The sequence below is a fragment of the Stegodyphus dumicola genome, chromosome X1, assembly GCF_044657685.1.
Source record: "Stegodyphus dumicola isolate Sdum_Otavi_A_Nest chromosome X1, ASM4465768v1".
Lineage (NCBI taxonomy): Eukaryota > Metazoa > Arthropoda > Arachnida > Araneae > Eresidae > Stegodyphus > Stegodyphus dumicola.
This window is the reverse complement of record NC_140780.1, coordinates 204,466,441-204,482,401: the sequence shown is the minus strand read 5'-3', so window position 1 is coordinate 204,482,401 and position 15,961 is coordinate 204,466,441.

Below are 15,961 nucleotides of genomic sequence, written 5' to 3'. Positions count from 1 at the left end.
CCAGTTTCCCTCAGAAATTCCTTCACGAAGGCATCCCTTTCTCTAGAAAAATAGCCATTGCGTCCTTTGCTATAATCAAACAAACCAAACCTAGATTCATAAGTAAGGAACACTGTCTGAGTAATAGTATCACTTAAAATATATAAAGCGCATGAAAACTACGCTCAGGTTTTCGATATAAATCAATGAATATTTTATTCCAGTTCATAAATTTAAATTAATTTTATAGATGTACATATTCCTACCTTAAATTATAAGAAGAGGTATTATTCAGCTTGAATATCTTAGACAAATTGTTCAGGAACAATTGCTCAACGTATATTAGAATTAAGGAAGTAGATAACAGAAAATAAATATAATCTTTTCTAACTTTCAGTCAAAGTGAAAATTTAAAAAAGGAAAAAGCAGCTGTTATATACAAATATATATGCTAATGAATTTTCTTTCTATGCTCTAAAAATATGTCTACTCCGTTTAAGAAGCTATAAAACAGATGATTTTATTTGCTTCCTATCAAAAAGTTTAAATATTTTCCTAATAAAATTTTAAAAATATTTAAAAAAGAAAACTTTTCTTAACCAAAACAGAAAACGTATGAAACCTGTTACCTTTGGAATTTCTATTCGAATAAAGCAAAGTATAAGAAGACCGTCTGCTTAAGGAATAGAAGCCTTCAAGAAGAACTTTCTAAAGAAAGGAAGGTCGTATTTGCGTTACACATGTGGGAAAACATGGAAACATTTATGCTACCCGGCCTTTCACAAGGATTCGATCCTGGGCTGAACTGCTAGTGTTCAACTGCCTTATCTATTCCGACTAATAACTTTGCTGATATTTATAATATGCATATAATGGCTAAAATTGTACTATTCAAAGGCTCATTTTTGAATTTAAAAAGACTAGATGAAAAAATAAACGACTCGTTATTTTCAAAAGTCCTTATTCCTTTTAAATGGCACCAAAATTATCCTCTTAAACGCATTTAATAACCCTGCGAATATTGTTACTGTATGGAAAAAAAAATCACTGTACAACTGAATCACAAATACACTTACATGGTGTTCAAAAAAGTGGCTACAGGTTTTATTTCCTTAAATATTGACCTTACACATGTGCATTGTATCTCAAAACAAGGTAGAAATTTTTAAGAAAATTTCATTCGTGGTGTTACAATGGTTTTTAAATATAAAGTTGAAATTTTATATATCATCCTCGTAGAACAAAAAGTCCAATTAGTAAAATGCATATTAATTTAAATAAAACGAAATCTGTTCCTTTACGTGAAAATTCAGTGAAATGTAAGTAATTAATATCAAATTAATAACTCGCGTCTTTTCACGCAGCATGAAAACTTTATTTCTCATCACAGGTAATTTGATTATGTATGTTAATGGTTATTATGTTCCTTTAAGTTTATGAAAATTTAGGGACTCTTTTTTATATACTATCTAATTTATGTTGAAAATATGCGCTGAGAAATAATCTAAGTCAACAACTTTGTTTTATAAAAATCTTCAAGAATTTCACATCCAAAAGAACGGAACATTTCGCATTCAATTTATTAAATCATAATAAATATTTTTCATTTAGCTTAGTACCTAAATTTTTTATTCACTGAATTTTTGTTACACAAGTACCACATAAAAGTTACGTTTCGTAGATTCAAAATGCCTTTAATAACATTGTTTTACCTTCTAGAGCTCTACCCTAAATGTTGGAACTATTTTTATAAAATTTTCTAATTTCTTTTGAAAAGCTTTGTGATCAAAAGCATGTATCAAGGATCAAAATTTAAGCGAATAAAGCTTTGTCGCCAGCCTTGTATTATGCATAGATATATATATGCATAGTCATTTTAAAAGAAATTAAAAATTTATATTACAGTTAAATAGGCAATAAACAGAAAGAAACAACTGCTTTAATTCGCATATGTCACCCTTATTCCACAAATCTGCTATAGGCTCAAAAGGCTATTTCAATATAAATAACTCATTTCCTCAAAATAAGATACAGTTAATAGAAATCATGTTGCAATTGTGACTAGTATTAAGCTTTGCTGCATACAAATTACGTCCTTCTGTATATGAATATTTAAATACCTTAAGATGACTAAATGCGGTTGAAATTCACAAAATACATGTTAACTTAAAAAATTGAAATATTTAGCCTATTTTCATGCTTTAAATCTAATTATACACATGGCAAAAATTACCTTATTATGCTTCTAATAATACGGGACAGGCTGCCTTAGTGGTCAAGTATTTAGGACCACTAAATGCTAGGAGTTCGACCCCAGGCAAATGAGCTGGCTATATAGTTTAATTTCATGGCTTTTCCCATGTGTAACGTGAATATGAGCCGTTTTTCATTAGAAAGTCCTCCATGAAGGCAAACCTTCCCTACGCAGATAGCTCTCCTGTACTTTTCCGTATTCAAATAACCTAGCATGATATAGAACATAACACACAGAAAAGAACAAAGCTAACTTGGATTTTCAAATTAAACATAATTCAGTCTTTGACTGGTGTTAGTTTTGTAGCAATATTCAACACATTTCGAAAACTCTGATGCAAATTCCTCTTCCTACAGAAGCATAAAATGCTAGGAGTTTTTACAACTAAGCGAAAGAAATATGTTCCGATGAACGGCTTTGAATCGGATTTGTATGTAACATAGATCCCGAATTGAAAAGCGTATATACGTTAATAATAATAATAATAATAATGATAACGATTAAGATGACAATAAAGCCTCGCTAGTGGTCTAATACTTAAGACCGAACTGGCTTCATGGTTGGTTTTCGCCATATGCAAGGTGAATATTAGCCAGTTTTCATTAGAAAGTCCTCCATGAAGGTCTCCCTTCCTTTAAGCAGGTTGCCCTTGAGCGTTTTTCCATATTCCAACAACCAAACCTAATTTAAGATGATAGTAATAATGATGGTGATGATGATAACATAAGTGACTCATATGCGGTCATAATAATAAGTAATATATATAATGACTCACACGCGTTCATAATAGTTTTATGTAGCAATAATAATACTAATACCTGTATATTGTAATTAAATTCAAACATGCATAAATAAAACCACATTCATAAAAATTATTGAATAAGAAGTAGAGGAGGGATTCAAGTTTTTGCCTCAGTGCCTTGCTTAATCAAAGGAGCATTTCTGAGGTAAGACAACAGGCTAACGTTAAACGGAATACATGACGGAAGCTTGCTGTACTCATTAGAACAAAATAGCTTAGTTTTGCTTCATTACCAGTAGTACTGACAATTACAGTTTCTGCAAGCTATATACTACAATCAAAAGAAATTATTCATACGAATCAAAGTGAAGTTATTGTATGCAGATGCACGTAAGAGCATTTCCTTAAGTTAGATAAAATTGGATATAAATAAATACACTTATAAAATTTTTTTAGCTGAAGAGTATCTACAGCAAAATTAAAAATAAATTTTTGACGTAATAAAAATTTTAAATCATTTTTTGAGGCACTGGTAAATATGTCTTTGAATATTTCATGTAAGATTTGAAAAATTCAGAAAAAATTGCAGGATAATCTTGTTTAGCACAATTAGTTAATTCATCACTTAATGTGAGCTAAAAGAGTACAGTGAATAAGACGAATTATTATAATCATTTACTGTTTAGCGTAAATCTGAAAAAAGAAATTATGAGCTACATTAGAAGATAAAATCCTTAAACTTAATTTTTTAACAGCTAAGGACTTTATTGAGACAGTTTGATTTGTCAAATAAACAAATCAATAAAGTTTTTGGAATAATGTTGGACTTGTGATATGTTATAGCGGAAGCTGCTTTTATCAAAATTTCTATAGACTTCAAAGCTTTGTTTCACATCAGGAATCAGAATCACACATTTTTTTTTGGGGGAGGGGGCATATTCAGTGGCGCAAAACTAGCTCAGACTACTTTGTAATTATCTTTATAATCCTAAAATACTCTTTCCTTGTTCACGTTCCTAGTTTTTTTTTTTTTCCATGCATATGTTACTCTTTAAGTTAAAGTAGATCTTTTTCATATAATTCTCCCTAAGCTGACTAAATTGTTTGTCTAATTCTCAGTAAACATTCTCCCTAAAAATGGAAAAAATTTCTCATATTTTTATCTAGTTTACTGCTGCTTTGTTTAATGTTAATATGAGCTGGGTTATTAAGCAACTCGCTAGAGATAAAGCAGTTTTGCATAATGATAAAAAATATTATGCTAATTGTTTAATCCCTCGGTTAAAGCAGGCAACATTATCATTTCCAGGCATTCAAACCAACTGACTGTCCAGTACAACGTATATCAAATTCTTGCTAAGTTATCTTTTCTGATATTTCTTATATATATTCATGCAGAATTAGCTGAAGATAAAGAAATACATATTAAAGCGACACGCATACTTAACTAATTATAAATACTTTAATACAATTCAAAAATAAAGAACGCAGAAGCGCTATCTTAGCTTCAGGACATAAAAAGTATGCCACAATGTCATCGGTGTCAAAAGCAGGAAAAAGGTTTGCCTTCCTAGCAGTGACATTATTTATCTCACTGAAGCACTGCCTAGCATAGAATACCGCTCGTCTTTATTTTATATTACATATTTTGTACATCGAAACGCTCTGAAAACCGTACTTTAATTTATACCAACATTTAAATGTGTATTGATTTTTGCATCAATTAAAAATAGGTTGAGTAAGTTACCGCTCGTCTTTATTTCTTAATATATATTTTATACATCGAAACGATCTGAAAACCGTACTTCAATTTATACCAACATTTAAATGTGTATTGATTTTTGCATCAATTAAAAATAGGTTGAGTAAGTTGAAGAATAATAAAGCTTTCTTCTTCATCTTTGTTAATTGCTTATTTTTGTCTAGAGTAAGATATGGCAATTTTCAGGGTCACATAGCAAATCAGAATAATGTTTTTAAAGAGATTGTAAGATTCTACCAAAATTAAAATCACTTTGTTGGCTAGATCTTTGCTTGAACTGTGACGCGACTATTCGCTAAATTCAGCTACATCAATATCAACACAAACGAAGGGCGAAAAGACCCTTTTATTCAACTCAAGTATGCACAGTTGGCACGCCTGATGCTTACAAAGCCTCGTCAACAATTTTGGCGGCAACACAAAAATAGAAATGTAAAATTGGTTTGGTTTATTTAATTATGGCAAAGCACACTAGGACTATCTGCCTAAGGGGAGGGATGCCTTCGTGGAGGACTTTCTAAGGGAAATTGACTGGTATACACGTTACACATGTAGAAAACCACGAAAACGCCCATGCAGCCAGCCCGTTCGCGGTATTCGAACCTCGGACCGAACTACCAGAGTTCAGCGAATTTACCGCTCGGTCGCTGGTGGGCCAAAATGTAAAACTGAAACCAAAGCTAAGTTGAATAATCAGCCGAAGGTGCACAGAGATATTTTAACGCGTAGTTGGTTCTTGGCCCTACCACTGATGTAAACTAACCTGGAATTATTATGCACGGACGTAAAATAGTCAGCTTAAATAACAGAGAAACAACGTGGCCGAAAGGCATATATTGTCTGAAGTAACTCAGACACCAGCTTAAATAGTACTTTCTACCCTACTTTGCATAATGCGCGAAATTGAAATCTCATTCTGGCAAGAAAGCGTGGGTTGAAAACAAAGAAAAGATTGCTTCCAAAATAAAATTAACTGTTAATAAAATTAAATAAAAACCCTACATGATGCAGGCTTCTACGGCAGAATCTGAAAAATTTTCTGATTTAAGATACAGGTGAAAATCTTCTAAATTCAAGCAAACATATAAAGGATTGCAAATAGGAGAATATGTAATGTTTACATAAATTATACAGTTTATTATGTTATTCGGAGCGGGAAATGTTAGAAATTTAGCTATGCCTCCTTTGGGATCTGAACCACGGATCTTCCATTTGCTAGCGGCACATGCTATCAATTAATGCACAAGAGCACGCATGGGGTAATGGCATAATTTCCTATTAAATAAACACTCAAAAAAATTTAAAAAAAAAGAGCGGAAGCTTTGAGTGCGAACCCTGTGCGGATAATATGGTTATTTGGGATTCGTTCCCTTCTAGAATCGAAACGTGAAAACAACACTTTAGCGCAGATACTCTCCAGCAGGTGCGATGAGAATGGAATAAAGATCAACACAAAAAAGTCAGTTTATCATATCTTTATTCTTAATTTTCAGTCAATAAAAATGAAACCAGAATTCAAAAGTCTTTTTTAAAGAACCCTAAAACATTTAATATCGTGGTGTAATGTTTGGTAAACGTTGGACATCTTCGTGCAAAGTTTGAATAAGAAGTTGATATGGAAGAAGAATATTTGAAAAAGTTACCATTGAAGCCTAAGGGAGATCAATAAATTTGGAAAGATTACCCGGAAAGCAATATTGCTATAGCAGAGAACATACTTTTTACATAACTTTTTGAGAATTATAACAGTTCAAGTACTTGTACTTATAGCTGAAGTAGCGAGAAAATGGAAATATCACAAAATCAGATATTACGATCAGTTACTGAAGCAGTATAAACAGCTCCAATTCAAGCTCTGCTGTTTCTTACAAAAAATGAAACTTTGGAAGAAATAATTAAGTAGAAGGCTTTACGCTTATATAATACGCTTATAAGGTTACTAGCAAATATTTAATCACAAGCAGAATATTGAAACGCCAACTGAGAAGCGAACCGGGAATCTCTCTAATTCTAGCTGGATTGTGCGAACCATTATACCAAGAAGATATACGGAAGAATTTTAAATTTCAGTCTTTCTTCGACGAAATAGTGTACAGCACGTTTTTAGTTCAGGTATTATTATAGAATCAGCTCGCCCAGTGGCCGTGTGATTAAGACCTAATGGGAGCTCGTCCCAGGTTCGATCCCGCCCCGGGTTCTAATTAGAACGAGATGGCTGAATGATTGGTTTTGGGGTTTTTTTCCATGTGTAACATGAATACGATTCAGTTTGCCTTTGAACGCCCTCCACAAAAGGCTTCGCTCTTCTTAGGAGAATAATCCTAACCTGAATGAATATGATATTTTAAAAGATGAAGATCGTGAAGAATATAAAATCGTCTTCTCAGAAATGAAGTATAGCCTCTAAAAAGCTGAGGTAAGTTTTAGACGTTTTTAAAGCAACTGGATATTAAGCATAGTAGCAACAATAGTATTCCTCATAGCAATGTTGTAGAATCAAATAAACAAAGTTCAGTTAAATTACCAGAGATTTCTTTGTCTAAATTTAACGGAAACTACCAAGAATATTATTTTTAAAACTCAGTTTAAGTCAATAGTCGATAACAATGAGCACTTAAGCGTCATAAAAGTTAAATTATTTGCAATTGCCTCTTACTGGCAAGGGAAAGGAGATTCAAACTATGGATTATACTTATAAATCTTTGTGAGAAGCAATTATAACGAGATATGAAAATAAGCTGTTAAGTGTCGATAGTCACATTACTAAGCTATTATACCTAGGCTTTATACTAAAATGCCTGTTAGCGGCTGTGGTGGAAAATGACAAATGTTAAATTTAAAACAGGACCTTTATTAGGAATGGAAATTCTTTCTTTTCAGCATACGCAAAAATGTTGGTTTTACTTAAAATCATAGACTCTTTCCCAGTTACCACATTAAATGTAGAAAATCTCAAAATGCCTGAGCGTATATTTTAGTGGACCCAGATTTTGACAAACTAGAAAAAATTGACATAATATTGAGCGCTGAGTTCTTTTTCGAATTAGTGAAAGAGCGAAAGCTACTATCATCTAGAACTTTCTTCTTCCAAGATTCAATTTTCGGATTTATTGCTAGTGGTTTTCTTGAAACAAAAAATTCAAAACAATTTTGCTGTTTAATCTCTGAGTCCGAAAGCTTAGAAGCATGCATTAATCAATTTAGGCAAATCGAAGAAGTAGCTAACGATCCTCTCCGAAGCCCAGAAGAAGAGTTTTGTGAATTTTACTATCAGAAAATATAATAGGAGGGATGAAAGTGGATGCTTTACATTACACATAGCCTATTCGAGAAGTACTTCATCAGCTGGGTGATTAAAGAACCGATTAGAACGTTAAATAGAGACGCAAACATTTAAAAAAAATTATACAGATTTTATCAATGACTATGAAAGCTAAAATTACAAAGTGTTGAAGGAAAAAATCCTCCACTCGCTGTTTGTTATTTTTCTCACGAGGAAATTTATAAACCCGAAAAGTCTCCAAGAAATTGCGCAATTGTGTTTAAAGCATCAGCCTCTACTATTTCGGGTCTAACGATATTTTACTATTAGGAGAGGTTAAAAAAAGATATTTTTGATTTAATTTTTCGATTTCGGAAACATAAAATAACACTAATTGCAGACATCGAATAAATGTTTAGACAGATTTTGATTGTCTCATCGCAAAGATATCTGTTATGTAGATTATGGAAAGAACACGAAGACGGCCCAGGTGGTATTTTCAGACTGAATTGTCACGAATGATACTAAATGTGCTCCACTTCTAGCTATCAGAACACTGAAACAATTAGCTTTGGATAAATAGCAAAAATACCCATTAGCTTCTGAAGTGGCTCTCTCTGATGTCTATATGGATGACACAGTGACAGATGCCTCTAATATTAAGTCTGATATTGAATTAAATAACCAACTGATAAAGATGTTCGAAAGCTGTGGTAGGACTTTACACAAATAGAATTCTAAGACTGTATTAGATCAGTCATCCTTTACGCAAAGAGATGTTCTTTAGTAATTACAAAGCTGTATGATTCTATATGTTTTATCGTCCCTAGTCATCTGTAAAGCATCTGTAAACCTGGTTGTTTTATTACTGCGAAACCACTGAGAGATGTTCTGAAATCGGAATTAATATTTTTCATGAATTCAAGAAATACTTGACAATATACATTGTTGCTTTTCTTATAGGGGATTGCAAAAAGATTGCGCAGCTTAATGTTCCTTGAATGATACATAAACCCAATTTAAGAATTGAAAAGCAGGCTTTTAGATTAGGGCAATTTTGGAGCTATAACCCTTTCTAGTAACAGAGAACAGAAATTAAATTTTCATTCGAGCCCGTAGGAAAATATTGTCACTGAAAAAAAATCCCACAGTAATTCGTAAAATTAAAAAATTAATTCATAAAAAATCCGGTATCCTTAGTAAAAGTTTTGAGAACCATATAAAATAATGCCAAAGATTTTTGTGCATACATGTATTTAAGCTTTTGATTGAAAATTTTGAAATGATACCTTTCGTGTCACAGAAATGTTAAGACAGGAGCAATGTCTAAAAATCCTATTTTTAGAAATGTTAAAATGCATTAATCTGTATCTAATAAGAATAAATTTTCATGTGACCTCTAAAGCTCCTTTTCTGGACATTCTTACCTTTGAATAAAGAGGTTTAAGTCATACAATTTTGATAATTTTTTCTCAGGGCCATTACTTCAGAGAGCCCTCCAGGATAAGAATAACAATAATATAATTTAATAAGACAAAGGAAAAACTTACTACAGATAGAACTTTCTTTGGCTTTTCTTCCCAACTGGCTCGGTTTCTTTGTAGAAGACCCATGTAAAAGTTTAAATTCTGGATAATTTATTAAAAGTTGCTTTATTTAGCTATGGCAAAGCACTCGTGGGCTATCCGCCTATGGTAGGATGCTTTCATGGATGATTTTCTAATGAAAACTGGCTCGTATCCTCGCTCCACTCAAAAAAAAAAAAAAAAAAAAAAAAAGAAAAAAAACATGAAAACACCCTTGGAGTCATTCCTTTTACCGGGATTCGAACCTTGGACTGAATTACCAACGTTCACCGACTTTACTACTAGCTGTTGGTGGGCCGTAGTTTTATTAAAAGGCTTCACGTGACAAAATTTATTGAACTCTAAAAATCTACCTTGCTTCATACATTTCTTAAACTGAAACCATAAACTTCTAACCATAACCAGTTATCTAAAAGATATTTAGTCCTGCAATTTTTTTCTTCCCTATTTAAAAAAAGAAAATTTCTGATCAACATTGTATGAAAACACGTAATGAAGCGCAACATAATTGAAACATTAAGAGCAATTAACGACTTTTACCCAAATTTGGAACCAAAAATCTCCAGACTATGTAATAGAATCAAACTGAACTCTATATTTCTCGTTTTTTATGTTAACGTTGTCGATATAATGATCGTCAAAATTTAAAGCAGCAAGCATAAATCTTCATCTAATCGATCTAAATCAAAGTTACATTTTTTTCATCAAAGTCTATTTCGTTAATACTAAAACGATCAATGACAATTCCTCCAATGAGATCAAACTTAAAATTTTGTCTTTTATTGACGGGAAGAGAAATTTTTTGCTCCGCTAAAAAGGATAAAATAAGGTTTAAAATATTAGAATTATAAACATCAGATATGATTTTAAAATGAAAACAATATTTCCAAATAATATAAAATAAAAGAAAGCAGAGATGCCATATGCTTATTGTTATTTGTTGACACTGGAGCCTTCGCACCAGTCTTTCTTGCTGGCGAGTATCATCAACCAAGTCCTTGAAGAATGAAGAGTTCGTCCTCACCAGCATGTGGAAAACATTCAGATTATGGATGACGTCCATTTTCTTTTTCGCGTGAACTCACTCTAGCATCCTGGTTCCTTTCATTGGCTCGCATTTTTCTCATAACTCCTTGGACTGGAATTATGCACGCCCATACTAATCAGCTTCTTAATGCCATAATTAACTTTTCATGCCTTCATCTGTTAAGGAAATGACTTACTACACTTTTGGAAGATATTTAAAAATGGTGGTGAAAGGCAATCTCAGTTTCCCCTCTGCTGTCAAATAGTTATTCATACCACATATAAAGGTACATAAATACGTATTATCTCTCAATTTGCCCGGTTTATCGCTCGACTGACAACAAATATAGTAACCTAACAATATGGCTTGCGATATTTACCTAGATATATGGTAAATTAAACTCAAGATGAGTGCATGCATGAAATTATTTGACTCCTCACTCTGTGTATCTTTTATGATGAAGTTACTTAACGAATAAGACAAAGATATTTTTAGCGATCTGATACATTTACAAAGATTATATTACTTCAACAACAATCGAGAAATTTAACTTTTCGTCCAGAATAAAATACTGAATTAATTATAAGCACTGGATGTATTGTTTCGTGCTTTCCCTCTTTGCCTCATACAAAATAATTATTAGTTACTAAATAGTCATTTTATAGTCTTTTCGGATTTGATTTATTGAAAAATAAAAGAACTCCTTGAGCATAATCATTAATCAAATGTAAAGTCTCCTCATATGCTGGGTAGATTTTCGAAAGTAATGACAAAACCAGATAAATATATTGTTTAAGTGTTAGTAAGCCGACATCCGTAACATTAACGAGTTCGAAATTCATACAGCTCCTGAGCCAACTGTTTCAAAATTTTCTTTTATTATAATTTATGCTTCCTGCCACAGAAGAGGTCCATTACGGGAGGCAAAATGAGTTCAGATGTAAACCATAGCACTAAAAAATTTCATCACTGAATAAAAACTATCGCTTTCTTAATCCAAATCATTCCATTTCACAGTTACTATAAGAGAATTTTCGACAACGTCGAACGTTTTCGTCGGGGAGGGGCATTTAAGCAAAATCCCACCCCCCAATCATTCATCACGCTATCATCTAGTTTCCAGATGTAAATCATTGGTCAAAACATGTTAAAATACTGGGTTTTAGAGATTATATAGAAACATTATTTCATCTCATAATAATCAGTTATTTTTAACCATGTCCAAAGTCGACACCTATTATATAGAAATTAAGATATTTTTATACTTAGCAGTAAAATATTATTAAATTTTTTTTACAAGAAAATGTGTGGAAAACAATGATTTTTTTAATCTCGCCACTAGTGATTTTGAAACTGATAAACAATATTCAGGGAAATTTGAGGACAATTCTGTTGAAATTACTTAGGTAACGCAAAAGCATATAAGAAATTATGTCAAGATAATAGGCCGATATATGTTACGGCAAGTTCCAGATGCATCGGTTAATAATTCTGGTATTATATTAATAAAGTTATTTTTAATTTTCATTATATTATGGATATGATTTCTAGGCTAGATTTAATGCTACAGTTTTCTTTCTAAAGAAAAGTTAGTGTTGGCATTAAAATGGTCTCTAATGCAAATTCATAAAGCTCTTATATTTTCAGTTAATATGTAGTCAATTTCTGTCTTACAACTGAGCCTTGTGCGCAATTACTTAGTTACTTGATTGTTATTAACCTATGAGAACTATTAGCCTATGAAGGAATGTCTTCGTAAAGTACTTTTTTAACGGGAACAGGTTGTCATTTGTACTATACGTGTCGAAATCTAACGAGAGTACAAATTCATTCTGCTAGCCAGAATAAAGTCTAGACAAGTTCATTCCTCTAGCCAGAATACAGTCCAGACAAGTTCATTCCTCTAGCCAGAATACAGTCTAGACAAGTTCATTTCTCTAGCCAGAATACAGTCTAGACCAGGGCTTCTTAAACTTTTTTCAATTGTGACCCCCTCTTTATCACTGAGATTTTTTTCGCGACACCAGATATTAAATATAAAATAAAGATATAAAAATAAATATCCTTTCGTAAATAATTTACTCCTTTGGTAAACAATATACATATAAAAAGAAGTATTTTAGGATTTATTTTAAGCAAACAAAAATTAAAGAAAATTCTAATGAGACAGATGTGCCCGTTTTCTGCTGCATAAAAAATTAAATGTTGGTGCGATATTTGATACTGCTGGACATAAAGCACCTTCAACATGTTTCAACATTGAGCGATATTTGGTTTTAATTAGCGTTAAAGCTGAAAATGTAGTTTTATAAAAATATATTGTGCTGAATGAGAGAAAAACATTTAATGCCATATCAGAAATAATGAGAAATCCAGTTCTAACTCCTATCCAGAGTTCATCAAGGATTTTTGTGAAAACTCAAGTTTTAGGTTCGAATCGCTAGATAACTTTACAAATTCCTTTTGCACTTTATATAACAGGTAATTAATCTCATTAATATCAATTAAGGAGCTTTAGAAGTCTAATCTCATTATTTTCAATTAATCCAATTTGTCAATTAATGCAAGTCTTACGAATGCACTTTCTTTAATTTCAGCAATCGAACTAAATTTTCGTGACCCCACAATTTCGATTTAAGTCCCCATAGTTTAAGAAGCACTGGTCTAGACGAAACTCAAGAGTCTGTAAGCCATTCTACAGTTGACCTCCCCAAGTAGTGGACACCTCATTCTAATTTTACAATCATCTTAATGAGATTATAAGCGAATTTAACATCATTGTGAAGGATGCTTTTTAGTTACTACATTAAAAAATTGAATTTAACATACTAACATTAATTGTCAATCAATCAGCACAAAAGAAAAATAATAATTAAAAAAATGGCAGTCATTCAGTGGAATAGGAAAAGATAATGTTCGTTACTTATTTTTAAGCATAAAACGTTCTCATTACTGAAAGCAGAATATTTAGTCAGCCAGAACGTTTTTATGAGTAGGGAGTTATTTCTTCATCTGAACCCCCCAAATGATAAATCCGCATCCCTACACAAACCCATTCTGACTATACGTGCATAATAAAATTCAGTTTTAACGTAATTTTAAAACCTATAATTCAGTAACTGATAGTACACTTTGCATTCAGAAAAATAACATATATAATGGTACATAGCAGGCATAGCCAACCTGCGGCTCGCGATTTGGCCAAAAAAAAAAAAAAAAAAAAAAAAAAAAAAATACGATTAGCGTTAGCTTGCATCAAACACCAATTTTATTTCTGAAATGTCATTGCATTTTGAAACAGAAAATTTGCAATGATATGCGCTGCGCAATCTTTCCATTCCATTTCCATTATTATTTAAATCACTGAGATTTATAATATGGTTTTAAATCTTTCAATATTCGGTATGATTCATTAATGTGACTGCTTTATTGGTTGTCAAAGAAAGCATTGTAGCATCTTTCCAGATAACTTTACGCCGATTATCCGCAGTTCATTCTACATGATCATGTGCTAATTATAGTAGCTTCAGCCTTTATTTTTCATTAATTAAATATTTCTTCACAGGCTTATAGCCTCCAAAATCATTGCCATATTTACGGTCTACCTGGAAAAATTAACTGCACAGCTTATTTGCCACTTACCTTTAATTTTTCATAACTGTCAAAACGATATGAAATCAACTAGATCGGTTTTGGTCATTTCGTATATGTTTTCTTCGCCTTCCGATTCTATTCCGATCTTCCAAATTTCTGCTTAATTGATATTACTAATACATCTACTAAGTTTTGAGTAATAGCAGCTATATTTCTTCGCAAACTGACGGGAAGGTCAAATACAGCTGAAACATTTTAGCACGTGTAATTATTTTGTTTATATTATATTTAAACTAACACGAAAAAATTCAGCAGAGAGTTCTCAATGTTAAAAAAGCAATAATCAGTCTTTTTTCAGGAAGTATCTGCAAGTCAAAGAGAGTATTGTTATTTTAAAACGATAAAAATGTTGTGAATTCTATATAAAATAATCTTTAAAATAGTGCATAAAATATTAAATCTGGAATTGAAGTTAATTTTGAAAATATGATAATACGCTCAGAATACATGTTTTCAAGAGGTGTTATAGAGCTTCGGAAACAAAGCATATTTGTAACACGCTATCTATATATAGATTATCGATATGATTCCGAGAGTTAGTTTCAAGAATTTTTGAGAAAGCGCAGAGCACTGATTGCTTGAGAAAGGCAGATTTCCTTTAGATGTCGTACTGAAGAAGTGAGGCCCTCATAGTCGTCACATGCGAGTGTAGTGACTTAGTTACTACTGAAATTGCAAAAGTCGCATTCCACCTTTTAGTGAGCGCTTCAACTGAGAATGAATAAAACTAATCTTTTCAAAGTTTCCAGTTAAAATATTTGTTATGTCGCGAATTTCAATTATTAATATGTGTTTCAAGTTATTATTATTCTAATATTTTTATTTGTATTCATGTGTATTTTAATCTGGAAAAAAAGTATTCTTAAGCTCTTAAGGTGTTATTTAACTTGTTATTCTTGAGTAGGAATGGTAACAAAGGCGGGAAACGGTTGCAAGAGCCATCTGGTTTATGGCCTTTTACTAACAGTGGAGGCAGTAGGGTGGTGTTTGTCGCCTTTTAACTAATGGCGTTTAAAACGGAAATTGTCTTGTTTTCGCTTTGTTGGAGTTTCAATTTCGTTACTTCAAGACAGTGGGGGTTAAACTAAGCTTAGGTAATTGGATTCTCGTAAAGCTAGTTTCGCTTGTTAGTTGGGGGGGGTCTATTTCTTTTTTTCACGTTATGTGTACAGATGTTTTTCGGATTTCATTGTCAGATTTTCTGGTGTTTGATTCGTCATGGGTGTGTCATTTTCTCAATTTAGATAACATAAAATTCCGGGATTGGTAAGATTTAATTTTATGATTTTTTTAAAGCCTATGAACTCACAGAGGCGGAGAAACCGAGATTTCCTGGGTGCTTGCACCAGGCTAGAAATTATTCTGATTCCTGATTCTTTCAAGCTAAGAGTAAGAAGAAAACGAGTGGCGGGGGCTTGACCCCCCTGGCGGGTCTTGCTCTCGCGAATGCCGTGTACCAGCGGGCTGCGGTCTTGAATTTCTGTCGGCTTTCAGCTGATGAGAATTTTGCTCGAGTTGAGACTAAGTGCTTATGCAAAATATAGCTTTGCTGTTTCTTCGTTATATTTTTCCAAGAACTTTAATTTCACATTCTCGAGGTTACCTTAATACAGGTGTTCGTCCCGGATCTCCCTACCTTTTCCTAATACCAGTATTTTTTTTCCTGGGGGTCTTGAATTTATTGAAGTGTTCTTG